This window comes from Vanacampus margaritifer, chromosome 11 (assembly GCF_051991255.1).
Source record: "Vanacampus margaritifer isolate UIUO_Vmar chromosome 11, RoL_Vmar_1.0, whole genome shotgun sequence".
In the NCBI taxonomy this organism is placed as follows: Eukaryota; Metazoa; Chordata; class Actinopteri; order Syngnathiformes; family Syngnathidae; genus Vanacampus; species Vanacampus margaritifer.
In genome coordinates, this window is record NC_135442.1 from 14,464,785 (window position 1) to 14,476,656 (window position 11,872).

General features: G+C 40.6%; 1 pseudogene; it reads right to left on the minus strand.

Annotated features, from left to right (window-relative positions):
- Positions 1 to 3,669: 3,669 nt before the first annotated feature.
- LOC144059992 (NXPE family member 3-like) lies at positions 3,670 to 9,704 on the minus strand (annotated as a pseudogene).
- Between the last annotated feature and the right edge of the window lie 2,168 nt (positions 9,705 to 11,872).

The following is an 11,872-nucleotide window of genomic DNA, read 5'->3' on the forward strand; positions in this document are numbered from 1 at the left end:
GGAAGTTAACCATAATCAACATCAACTAAAAGTATCTCACTGTCCCTTTAAGAAAAATGCACTTTCACGCACACACATTTGACTTGGAGACGTCACGCACCCATATTCCATTGATATTGTATGAGAGACGCACACCTGGAACAAAAGCCTCTCACGACTTAATGGTTCAAAAAATGGCTCGTTAGAACGGCCAGGGTTTGGGGAACACGAGCATGTTCTAATTTTTTTAATCGGATGAAAAATGACCAAATGAGAGCAGGTTGAAAACTTATGATTTATCCAAAATAAAGAGGAAAAAAGAGGCGAATTTAACATGGAAAAGATAGGCGAGTTAGTCCGACTTCTCCTCGCTTAAAGTGAAAATAAAGGTACTAAATGACACCTTAGCCAAATAAAAGTTAGTTTGTCTGAAAGAAGAGACTTGTCACTACAAAATGTGAGAATTTGATGCCTAGTGAGCAAAGATTGTGGCCATGGTGACGAGTTGAAGTGAAACTTTTGGAAATAGATTTTTCTGCCCTCTTGTGGGTCACAACTTAAGGGGTGACCAAGTTGTCCCGCCAACGGGCCTCCTTTTTGTTCAATATTAGAGTCATACTGTAAATGGTATATCCCATAATGGCGGGACATGGGTGTGAAGTTCCACACACTCTTTGACCGTCCTGTTATGGTGAATGAATGAAATTGATATCTACGTAAAAGAGGCTAGTGGCATGTTAATAAGCACATGGTGGTATTTCTGTGAATGGAGGGGCGATCACAGTGGGATTAGTGGTCATTGTGGAGCCTAACTGGCTTTACACAAGCATGTCAAGGGTAAGATGGCAAGGAGAGGAGGGGGCGGGGGGCAGGCAAAAAAGAAAAAAAAAGACACGAAGGGGGTTGGGGTGAGGGTAACCTGAATGGGGTTGCGTCTCAGGAGCAGAAGTGGCTTCCAGTCTTTCTGGGGGTACAGAGGAAGAAGAGGAGGAGGAGGCAGAAGAAGGGGCCGCTCGCCGCCCCTGTCCTGGGGGGGGTCGGCCAGGCGAAGTAACCGCTGCAAACGCCTACACACTAAACTTATGGGCAGCCGATGAGGGCCGTACTCTGACGGAGGGGCGGAGGGAGAAAGGGTGGATATTATGGAGGGGAGGAGAGGAAGTGGAGGACATGATGCTGAAGGAGAGGAACTGCTGCTTGCGAAGAAAGGCTACACGCGCCCACACCCATGTAGACTACTCAAACATTAAAAAGAGACATATGATATTTTTCTACAAATTAAGACAGTTATCCTGTGTTTCAATGCTTCATCAAACTATTTTTTATAGTCATGAGAGGGGCCAACATCAAAATGTCAACTTTGCACACCGTTTAAAGGTACATTTTCTGGCATCGATGGTATTTTAGCTATATAATTTCACCCATATGGCCAGTTAGCACTCTCAACTATGAACAATCAAAGAGTATTTCTTCTATAAAATGTCACCTTTTATAATATACACACGCCAGGGGGACACTTACCGGACAGCGCCGTTTCCGACACGGCGGGTGCCGTGGTCCCTGCAGTGGGAGTCGTCTGTCTCTGCAACCCTGAGGATGACTCTGCTGACCTCTCCGACTGATGATGTGCCGGAAGAGGGAAGTACGGTAGCAGCTGCTGCTGATGCGGACGAGGAAGAGGACACAGCAGGACTGGTTCGCACATCCGCTGCATCGGTTGTTGCAGGCCTCTGGGGGGCGCTGGTCCCCTGGTTGGAGGCACCTATCCAAAGAACGCATAAGCAGCGAGATTTAAGATGGAGCAAGAGTGCGCTCGATTTGGGAGTTCGTGAAACTAATGCGGGCGGAACATTAGAGGTGGGTTTTTTTCTTGAATTTTTTGGAAATCGAGCTGCCTATTTGTTGCATTATTAATATTGTTGGTTTGGACTTGCACTACTTTAATGTGACTTTTGCGATGCATGTTGTTGACTGTGCACGTTGATCAATAAAGCGTTAAAAAAAACTTTTGTGAAATCGAAATATATTAATTATACAGATTTGCGCACATAACATTATCGCCATTAACTGTCCTCTTTTGGGTTCTTAGTCAATTTGTAAAAGTGTTTGATTTGTTCAAAAAATAATGATAATAAAGTTTTGAAATGACGGACAGGTGATGCTAAGTTGTGTCGAGCCATTGTGCTATGGGGAGACAATGAAAATAAGCAACATTTATTTTATGAAGTTAAATTATTATTAACTTATATTTTACTGCAATATTTACACAAATTAATAATTTTTTAAGGCATTTTGCCTAGATGCTACTTTCTAAATTTATTTTTAAATCTCACGTACCTCCATTTGAGAAAAAACATCTTTTATGTAACTGCTCCATTAGGTTCTCAAAAATAAAGCGCTCATGAAAAATTAATGTACTGAAAATTGCACTCCCCCTTACTAACGAGGTATTGACAATTCCAAACATCTGGGGCATTTCTTATATTTCCGCTTCATTTCCACGGTACAGCCTGGTATTGTATTGCTTTTGCCTGTGTCTAGCATACAAACCAGGCATATTGTTATAGTAGTCAAACAACATTTGATCACATTTTCAAATCAAATTACAGCGACTCAAAGTCCAATGCTTTTCCATGAGCGGAGAGCGTCCTTTCACTGAGGATAAATGTTGCATTCGGGGAAGTTGGAAATCAGATTTATCCCACTTGGATTGTGTTAGTTCCGACCTCAAAGCGTTCGAGGCAAATGAAAATACAAGACATATGTTCACATCACACAATGTGATTTGGAATGCCTGCGTTAACCAGAACAACAAATAATTCATTGGAATCAGCCATTTTTTGTTGTTTACATTTGCCCCAAACACTTGGGGCAAATGAGGGCGGAACTGGGACACTTCAAGTAGGTGTTGAAGAAAATAATATTTTTCTTCGCGTGTTCGTTTTCTTTCGGATAGTGAGAATGTTGATTATCTGAATACAGGCTGGAGATCGGTGAACAGTTCCTTCGAAGGTTTTATTTCTACAGAATATTCCGGCCACAAGCGAGCTCCCAGCAATGGTGGCAGCGTCTCGCAAGTGCGAAGTTACAGCGGACTCACAACATTCTTATACTATCTTGAAGTAGCGGTACCACAAAGCCTCCACCAATGAGATAAGACTTTAAAAAGACATCATTGATTACAGACACTTCAACCACAGACAATGGCCCATTGTTGTGGAAATAGATTAAGTCTGTTAGATTACCTCTTTTTGTAATCTTTTGCGTGTTCAAATAAATCAGAGTTGAGATCTCGTGAAGAGGGTCCTTGCAAGGTTTTTTAATCAGAAAGTTTCTGATGACACAAAGGAATTTCACCAAGCCATGTTTCTGTCCAAATGTGTGTCGTCTCTCTCAGACACGGGACTTTTATTAGAAAAAACAATGTTTCCCAGGAAACTGCCTCTCCCCTCCCAGTATGCTAGCTCGTCCTTGATTTTTCAAAAAACGGATTTCTAACGAACAGAAACTAGACTTAGATAAATAAAATAAAAATAGATATCTAGACTTAGATAAATAAAAGAAACGTATTAACTTTCTCATTTCTGGGAAAAGAGAACAGATAACAAAGAGGACAAAAGCATGACTCATCAACCTATATTGAGTTAACAGTTATATCTACATCTTCACATCTTTAACTAAATTCAAAAGAGGTAAAATATAAAATGAAATAGTAAAATGTTAACAGGTCCCAGTCATGACGATAAGACTTTAAAAACATTATTGATTACAGACACTTGGCAGAAATTGCGACATCACTCACAAAGACACATCCACAGATACGATCATGCATCGGTCGTGGTCCCATCACGACAAACGTGGGACAACATCATGTCTACCATATTTCTGACAATGACCCGAGGTGGGTGGACGTTGTGAGGCTGTTGGTGCGCCACGCACATCTGCCAGGCGTCCACCAGCATAACGTTGAGATCCTTGAACATGGCACGCAGCACGACGTCCAGTTGCAGCGCAAACCAGTCGCTGAAGATCAGGCTGAGCTCCTGATCCAGTGCCCTAGGGTTGGGCGTGCGGACCACAACCGCCGTCCCTGGGGCCCGGTTCAGCAGTCGCACCACCGCCTTGCGGATATGCCGGAGGCGGTGTATGTACACCTCCACAGGGAACGGACTGAAGTGAGCCCAGAGGCTGAGCGCCACAACCGTGTTGGGACCGCCGGTCAGGCCGTCCAGCTCGTTGGCGATGTAGCGTATCTTGTGTGCCACAGCATTGGCCTTGGAGACGATGGGCGGGCCGTGGAAGTGGTACTTGAGCAGAATGTTGTGGGTGCTGTCCAGCGCCATGAAGGGCCCCACCTTTATTGTACTCTCCTGTTTGAATTCCTTCATTCCTGCAGAGCAGAAGAAAATAAAGCTACATGAGAGGAAACTACTGGTCAAGATCAAGTGGCGGTTCAGCATCTTTAACAAGACATTTGGACGTCATCACAAACACTGCCAAAAGTGTAATAACTGTGTCACTCATCCAGAGTCACATACATGTAAATACCTCTTTAATATAGTGACTTGACGTACCACTTCTACTATATGCACTAAAAACATAAAATATTATGGCATTATTTCAAGGAAACACTACACAACAAACCCCAACAGTCTTGAAAAACAATTTTATAGTCTCAGTTGATAGGGTGTAATCACTATCATCATCAACTGCTTACAGATAAACCAAACTTCATTTATTTCTTAAATAAAATATTTATTGAGCATTGACAGTACATTTTTGATACAATCCATACAAAGGAAATAACTAATGCACACCATTTTTAATTAATTATTTGTTTGTTCAAAAATCATCTCCCATTCCCCTCAGTAACACTTGTGATTGTGTTTTGCCTCTTTTATGTGTTATTATTGTACAGACAAGGTTCAATATAGTTATATTGTTTATATTTGTGAATTAAAGTTTTGCTACTTTTGGTATTAAATTAATGTAACTCAGTGACACCCTTAGTAACAAAGGCAGGCAGTCTGTGTTACAACATAATGGCCTATGTAAGGAGCATTGGAGTTACAGTTGATTGACAATGACACAGTCAATGACACAGTCAATGACACAGTCAATGACACAGTCAATGACACAGTCAATGACACAGTCAATTTAAGATGATGGGAATATTCTTGATTTCAAAACGAATGTTTGGGCTGCTTCCAGCATGATTTTAAAATGATTTGTGGCCCAAACTATAGGGCGGCCCACCGGGAATTGTCCCGGGCCTCCAGATGGCCCAGTCCGGGCCTGGTGTAAAGGAAAAGTTAATAAATAAATCAATGTAAATAATGACACTGTGTTAATGAAAATACTATTCATATATTATTTTAAAATAGGTAAAAGGATAAAATAGCAAATAAAAAATGTGGAATTGTGAGCTGTATTGATTATGTAAAGCAGGAAAGCTCAGATGTCTGATTCTTGTGGCACAGTATGTCGTGCAGGTCAACAACCTTTTTGAAAACGAGAGCTACTTCTTGGGATTAATACAAAGGGTTTGAAACACACTTGTGAAATAACAAATGTGCTCAAATTACCTATAATAATTATGCCTCTTTATTAATAAATAATTATTTTCATTGGATGTGAAGACACCACACCAATCATGTTTTTAAAATCGTGATTTTTCATAATAATTAGGAAATGTAAAAAGGCAACACTTTATACTGTAGCGATGTGTAAACCTGTAGCGACTTTAACATGTAACAATGTCATTTCACATAATTCTGGAAATGATTATGTTGTGGAATGATGCCGTTTTTGTGCCTATATGCCAATACAAATATGGAACAATAAGGTGGATGGTTTGATAGGTGGAATGACGAAGAGGTCCAGGCAAGCATTTAAAGGACAAGCACCTCCAGAGAAAATCAGCAAAGAAGAATGATAGGGTTTACCAGCTTATCACTGACAATTCTGTAAGTTATTTGATTTGGGATTTATTAGGGGAAAAAAACATTTGTATTATTTGATTCCCTCACCAAATGTGAATCAATAAGGAAATCAGCAAGGAATCAGATACATAAACAGCATCAATAATGGAAGCAGAATCACAAAATTCTTATCAATTCTCATCCCTATTTCTAAGTTTGTGCTCAAGTACATTTCAGATATTGTAATTTTTTTTATTGACCAGGGGCTGATTCAATTCATTTCTATGTTTACACTTTTGTTTCCCACCACTGTCCACCATTCAGCCATTAAGACACACTCACCTGGAAGAACAGTGACGAGGTACTCGAACCACTGGCGCATGGTGGAGTCGCCGTACAAGTAGACCAACTTGTTGGCCAAGCACTGAGTGATGGACAGCCCATCAACCTGGCGCTCGGTCACGCCACCCAACGGCCTCCAAATATCCTGGTAGTAGTATCCAGATGTTGCCAGCTTCACGGGATCCGGTATTTTACTGCCATTTTCTACATTGATGGCGGACACAATGTGGTGACTAATCGCCATCCCCCAAAAGTGAGAGTTATAATTCTGTAGGTCAACAGTACCTTTCTTTGAAGGCAGCACGACGATGGTGTCCGATGTGGAAGCATGGATGGGATATTTAAGGTTCACGCCTCTGATGTCAAAAAGTGGATTACAACAGAATTAACAACAATTAGATACTACAATGATATTTGTACAAAGAGAGTGAGCTATTCCAACGGTACCAGCCACAATCCTAAAACCTAAATCCCATCCATCAGTGCTACTGCCTCCGTGACCCGACCCCGGATAAGCGGTAGAAAATGGATGGAACACTTTAAAAACAGTTGGGCCAAATATAACTCAGCTATGGGTCAAAAATGGACCGATCCTCAACTTGGGCCGATTTGACCCAACTTTGAGTCAAGAAATGGGTCTTTCAGTGTAAAACAACTCATAAATATTGGTCAGATCATTTACTTGGGTCAAAAATATAGGTCATTTTGTATAAAACAACCTAGAAAGTTGGGTCAAATTGACCCATTAAGTGGATCGGTCCATTGTTTATCCATAATTGGGTTACTTTTGACCCAACTGTTTTCAGAGTGTATTGCAATGGTACCAGCCAAATCCTCCTTCGATGACACTAGGAAGTCATAAAACAGAAATAGAAATACTAGATTGTTTTGTTTCAGATTTTCGGTTATGAAACCAAGTGCTGTTTAGAAGTACTTTAGAGATGACACTTACAATAACCTAAATGTGATTTTTGGGTCAACAGCTTGTTCTGTTTGGATTACCTTTGGAACAGCTTATGTCAAATATTTATTGAGTGTACAAACTTCTGAAAGAGCAAAGCCTCCTTGTTGGTGATGATGTTTTTGAGGGGGCTTTCCATGAAGTGGTTGTTTCTGGTGTCACAGCTGAGCATTTTGGGCTTGTAGCAATACCAAGCATCACCAGTGTGAAGGTCCGTGTAGTTACACAGTGGCCCCTTGTCTTGCGGCAGGCACAGGTTGCACCCCATCTTCTCAGACTGCTCTCCTTGGTGAAAGATGCTGGAGAAGTACACTCGATCGGGCCGTTTCTCCCTCAGTCGCTGCAGCACGGCGATGGCCTCGTTCGAGTGTACCATCATGACCTCGACCTGAGCAGAGCCCTCCCACAGAAGCGGGAATCGAGCGGAATAAAGTCCGTTCTTGTGGTCCAGCACCTCCCCGGCCACGCCCGCTTTGTATTTTGGGGAGTGCAACCGAGCCAACAGCAAATCGCCGCCGTAGCGCTTGGGTTGGCCTTTTGAAGTCGTGCAGGTGGATCTGCACTTCCAGCTGGTCGCCCACGTACCAACTGTGGTTGTTTTGGGAGGTTACGATGGTGAACAGGCTGTGGGCCGGGTCACTCGTCTGGGACAGGTTGAGTGGTTCGGAGCCAGAGGGCGGCCGGGGCCAGGCGATGGGAGTCCAACAGGTTGCGTTCCTCAAGCTCTTCTTCAGGGGACAGTGGCTGGTACAGATGAGGACAGAAGGTGCGCTTGTGGGGAAATGTTGGGAGGTTTTTAAATGGATTTGAAGATTGGTTCCGGTTCTGGACCTTGTACGGTGGTGACACTGTGTGGTACTTCCAACTCTGAAGAGATCACATGTCAAGCATATATAGTTACATATGCTGTTTTGTTTATTAACTGTGCACACTGCAGAGTGGCGGACTTTCTCATGTGTGACGTATGGCTGGGCAATTAATCAAAATGTGGTTAAGATTTACACGTGTATGGGTGTGTATGTTTGTATGTGTGTGAGTCCCACCTCCCACAGTTGTGAGCCAGTTTACAGCCAGAAGAGGGAATGAAGAAGCGCAACAGAATGTTGATGACATATGTAAACCAACACGCATGCAAATGGCACTATATTCTTCACGAAAACATCACTTGACAGCCGAGCAGTAATCCAGTTTTACAAGTACGTCCATCACCGATGACATTTTTTTGTTCCCTGCTCTGTTTGGTGGGAAGGGTTGCTGTTAAGATAACTTGTTTAAATGCCATTCACTGCAAAGCGAAAAGGTAAGATTTCACAAAACAAATGGTTTATCTGTTCACGCCTCATCCTCGCTTGTGAATAACTGACCCTTTCGGGAATGCTGATTTGATATCCAGTCATGACATTCACCTGTTTTCAATTAACTTGTTCAACTGTGGAATGCTCTAAACATGTGCTTTTTTAAAATTTGTCGCACCTGTCTTTTCTTTTCTTTTTTAACGTGTTGCAGGCAACAAATTTAAAATGAGAGGAATTATAGGTAAAAAATGATTTGCCAATCATTGTATTCTGTTTTTCTTTATGTTTGACATAACATCCCAATTTCATTGGAATTATATTGTGTATAATATGATATTAAGATGTCTATGTGACTGAAATATTGACAGTATGGCCTTTTAATGTAGGGTTTTTCGGATCCCTGGAAGCTCAAAGGAATCATTTTAAATAAATCAATAAAAATATACTATTTTTGTATTTATTTATTTTGAATATAGACAACAAAACAATATAATAACATGACCAGTAAAATTGGGGAAAATTGTGCAGGTGAGAACAGAACCCGCCAAAAAAAGTTTATAAAAAAAAATCTCACCTCATACATCTTCATATTCAGTATACTGTACATACAAACAAACAAACTATAATATAACAATATACTACATATATTAAATAATATTTTGTTCCACCAAGGGTATAGAACAAAAACACACTGTGGGAATTTGCACAAATAAATATTGTAAATACAGGCCTATTCAACACTTACTTATTTTATCTTTTAATCGTGAATAAGAAAGCTGTCATGTTGACAAAATAATGTTCTGTTGAGCTACTTATTTGTGCATTCAGGCTATGACCGCCTGATCTATATCCCGAGCTACAGTATTCCAAAATGCCTTGTAATTTATTTGGAATTCAATTAAAATAGAATACATGTTTTGTTTATCACTCATACTTTCTCTACAGAAAATAAAGTACACGCCTAACACATTCTGCCAAGGTATACACGAAACGTACGAGTAGCCTACAACTTCAGCATGCAAAATAAAATAAAACTTCTTTTTTTTTTTTTTAAACAAAGTTCTCTTACCTCCACAGGGATTATGTTGCGCAGGAGTAAGATGAAGCCGAACAGGGTGAGAATGATGAGGACAGATTTCAAATTCCAAACATTTACGGACATGGCGACCTTGACTTTTATCGTGGTGATTAACTGCCGTCGTTGCCGTAACGATGACGTCACCCCCGCTGCACAGACCTGAATCAGGTGTACTTTCTGTATTTTATTGCTGAAGTAAGCAGTTTCACCCAACAGCCTAGAGAAGAAAAACAACAATTGTAATAAGTACTAAATAACAGTTAAAACGCCCTTTCTAATCCCCAAGCACGCCCCCTTCCCATTTCTTGGTCAGAGGAGGAACTGGACACAATATGTCAATTCAAAATCTTTGTAGCCTACACACATTTCTTATAATTTCCAAAAAATGGTGATTGAGTCATGATAAAAAGATCAGGTATGGAAAAAAAAATCTGGATTTGTCATACCCTCAGTGTGAGCGTATCTTTATATTCTGAAATGAACTCCCTGTTGCATTGGATAATCTATCTGCTAATAGTGTAGCAAACATCCACAATTTGACGCTCACCCAAAAAAGGTTTGTAATGCCTCAATTTTGCAGACAGAAAAAAATTACTGTTGCAAATTATTGTAATTTTGTTTAGTTTAGTTTACCACAAATTCCTGAATTGTTTTCATTTTGTGTTTCAGTTCAGCTTTTATTGAACAGTCATGGCTTTATTTTGGGTACTTCCTGTAATGTTAGGTTGAGCTTTTATTTAGAAAGAACAAGGGATGTGAAGTGGTTGCTCACAACTCGGTTTCACTTTAAATTAGATTCTGTTCCTGGCCTAAAAAGTACGTGCTTGGGGAAAACGGAGTCTAGAAAAAAAATATTTCTTGAAGCTTTAAGTGTAAATATAATGCAATATGTTTTCTTATAATGTTATTTGTAAGTATATTTATCGATAATAACAATAATAATAATAATAATGATAATGCATAGGCGCCTCTCCAGACACTCAAGGACACCGTACAATTTTAAAGACGATTTAATAAATAATAAATAAAGAAATAAATAAAAAGGATGGGGTTGGGCTGGTGGCAGTGTTTAGTGGCATTAAGTTGGGTAGGCAGTTTTATACTAGTGTGTTTTGAATTGTGATTTAAATTGTGTGAAAGAGTTTACGTTTCTGAGTTGTGGTGATATTGAGTTCCAGAGGCGGGGAGCACAGCGGCTGAAGGTGCGGGAAGGAGTGTATACTTGCAGAAGATCGGATAGGTACGGGTAGATGATAAAAAGGAGGGGCCCCAGGACAGATCCTTGGGGCACCCCTTAGGTTACAGATTTAAAGGACTTGAGTTGAAAGAATTGAGTGCGGCATCAGAGGTAGGATGAAAACCAGTTAAACGATTGTCTTGCTGTATAGTGTGATTAAGGGGCTTTTGGTCTGTGGGTTAGGGCTATCATCATCCCATCACTAGCCACAGTATTGTTTTAGTTAAGGAGTGATTTTTGTTTTGATTGTAGTTTAGACTTCCTCCCTTTTGGAGTGCCTTTAGTTAAACTTTGAATAGCTTTTGTTTTCTCCCTCTCAACGAGGAACTTTGGTTTTGTTTAATAAAAGCTGCTTAAGCCTCAACCTCTATCTCTGCGTCTGGGTTCTAAAACTGCCACGTTGTGTCAAATACAGTAAAAGGAAAGACTGGCAGGAAACGTTAGGTGCACGAGGCAGTCCTGAACAGGTGTGTTTTGAGTCTTGATTTGAAGGAGGAGAGAGAGTCACTGTTTCTGAGGTTCGGTGGCAGAGTGTTCCAGAGCTGGGGGGCCGAGCAACTGGTGGCTTTTTTTTTTGTATCCAACTCAGATAACCATGACAAAACCTTCAAAACTGAACATGCAATGAACAAAGCATACAACAATTAACCAATAACAGCAGTACTCAATAAAAGAGGACATGCTGTATCAAATTTAAAATGCTCTTTGAGAGTCACATCAAATTTGGTTTCTTGGCTTAGCTGTCACAATACTGGACTCTGCCTCTGTCTCTGGTGACAGGACTGTTGGATCTGGATGAGCACAAACATTGTAGGCCTAATCAATAACATTAAAAATGAACATAGACGTCTAAATCATTTTTTTTTTAAAAAACATAAAATGATTGTGTAACAGTTAATTCTACGCATAATACAGGACAATTGCCGACCCAGTACAAAAGCCCAACACAATCTGTACAAGTCTTCTTACTAGTAGCTCCAGCTTCATTCGGTTCCTTCTCCTAGACCTTCTCCTTCAATGAGGCCAACACACATTACCCCTCCTCCAAGAACGGGACCA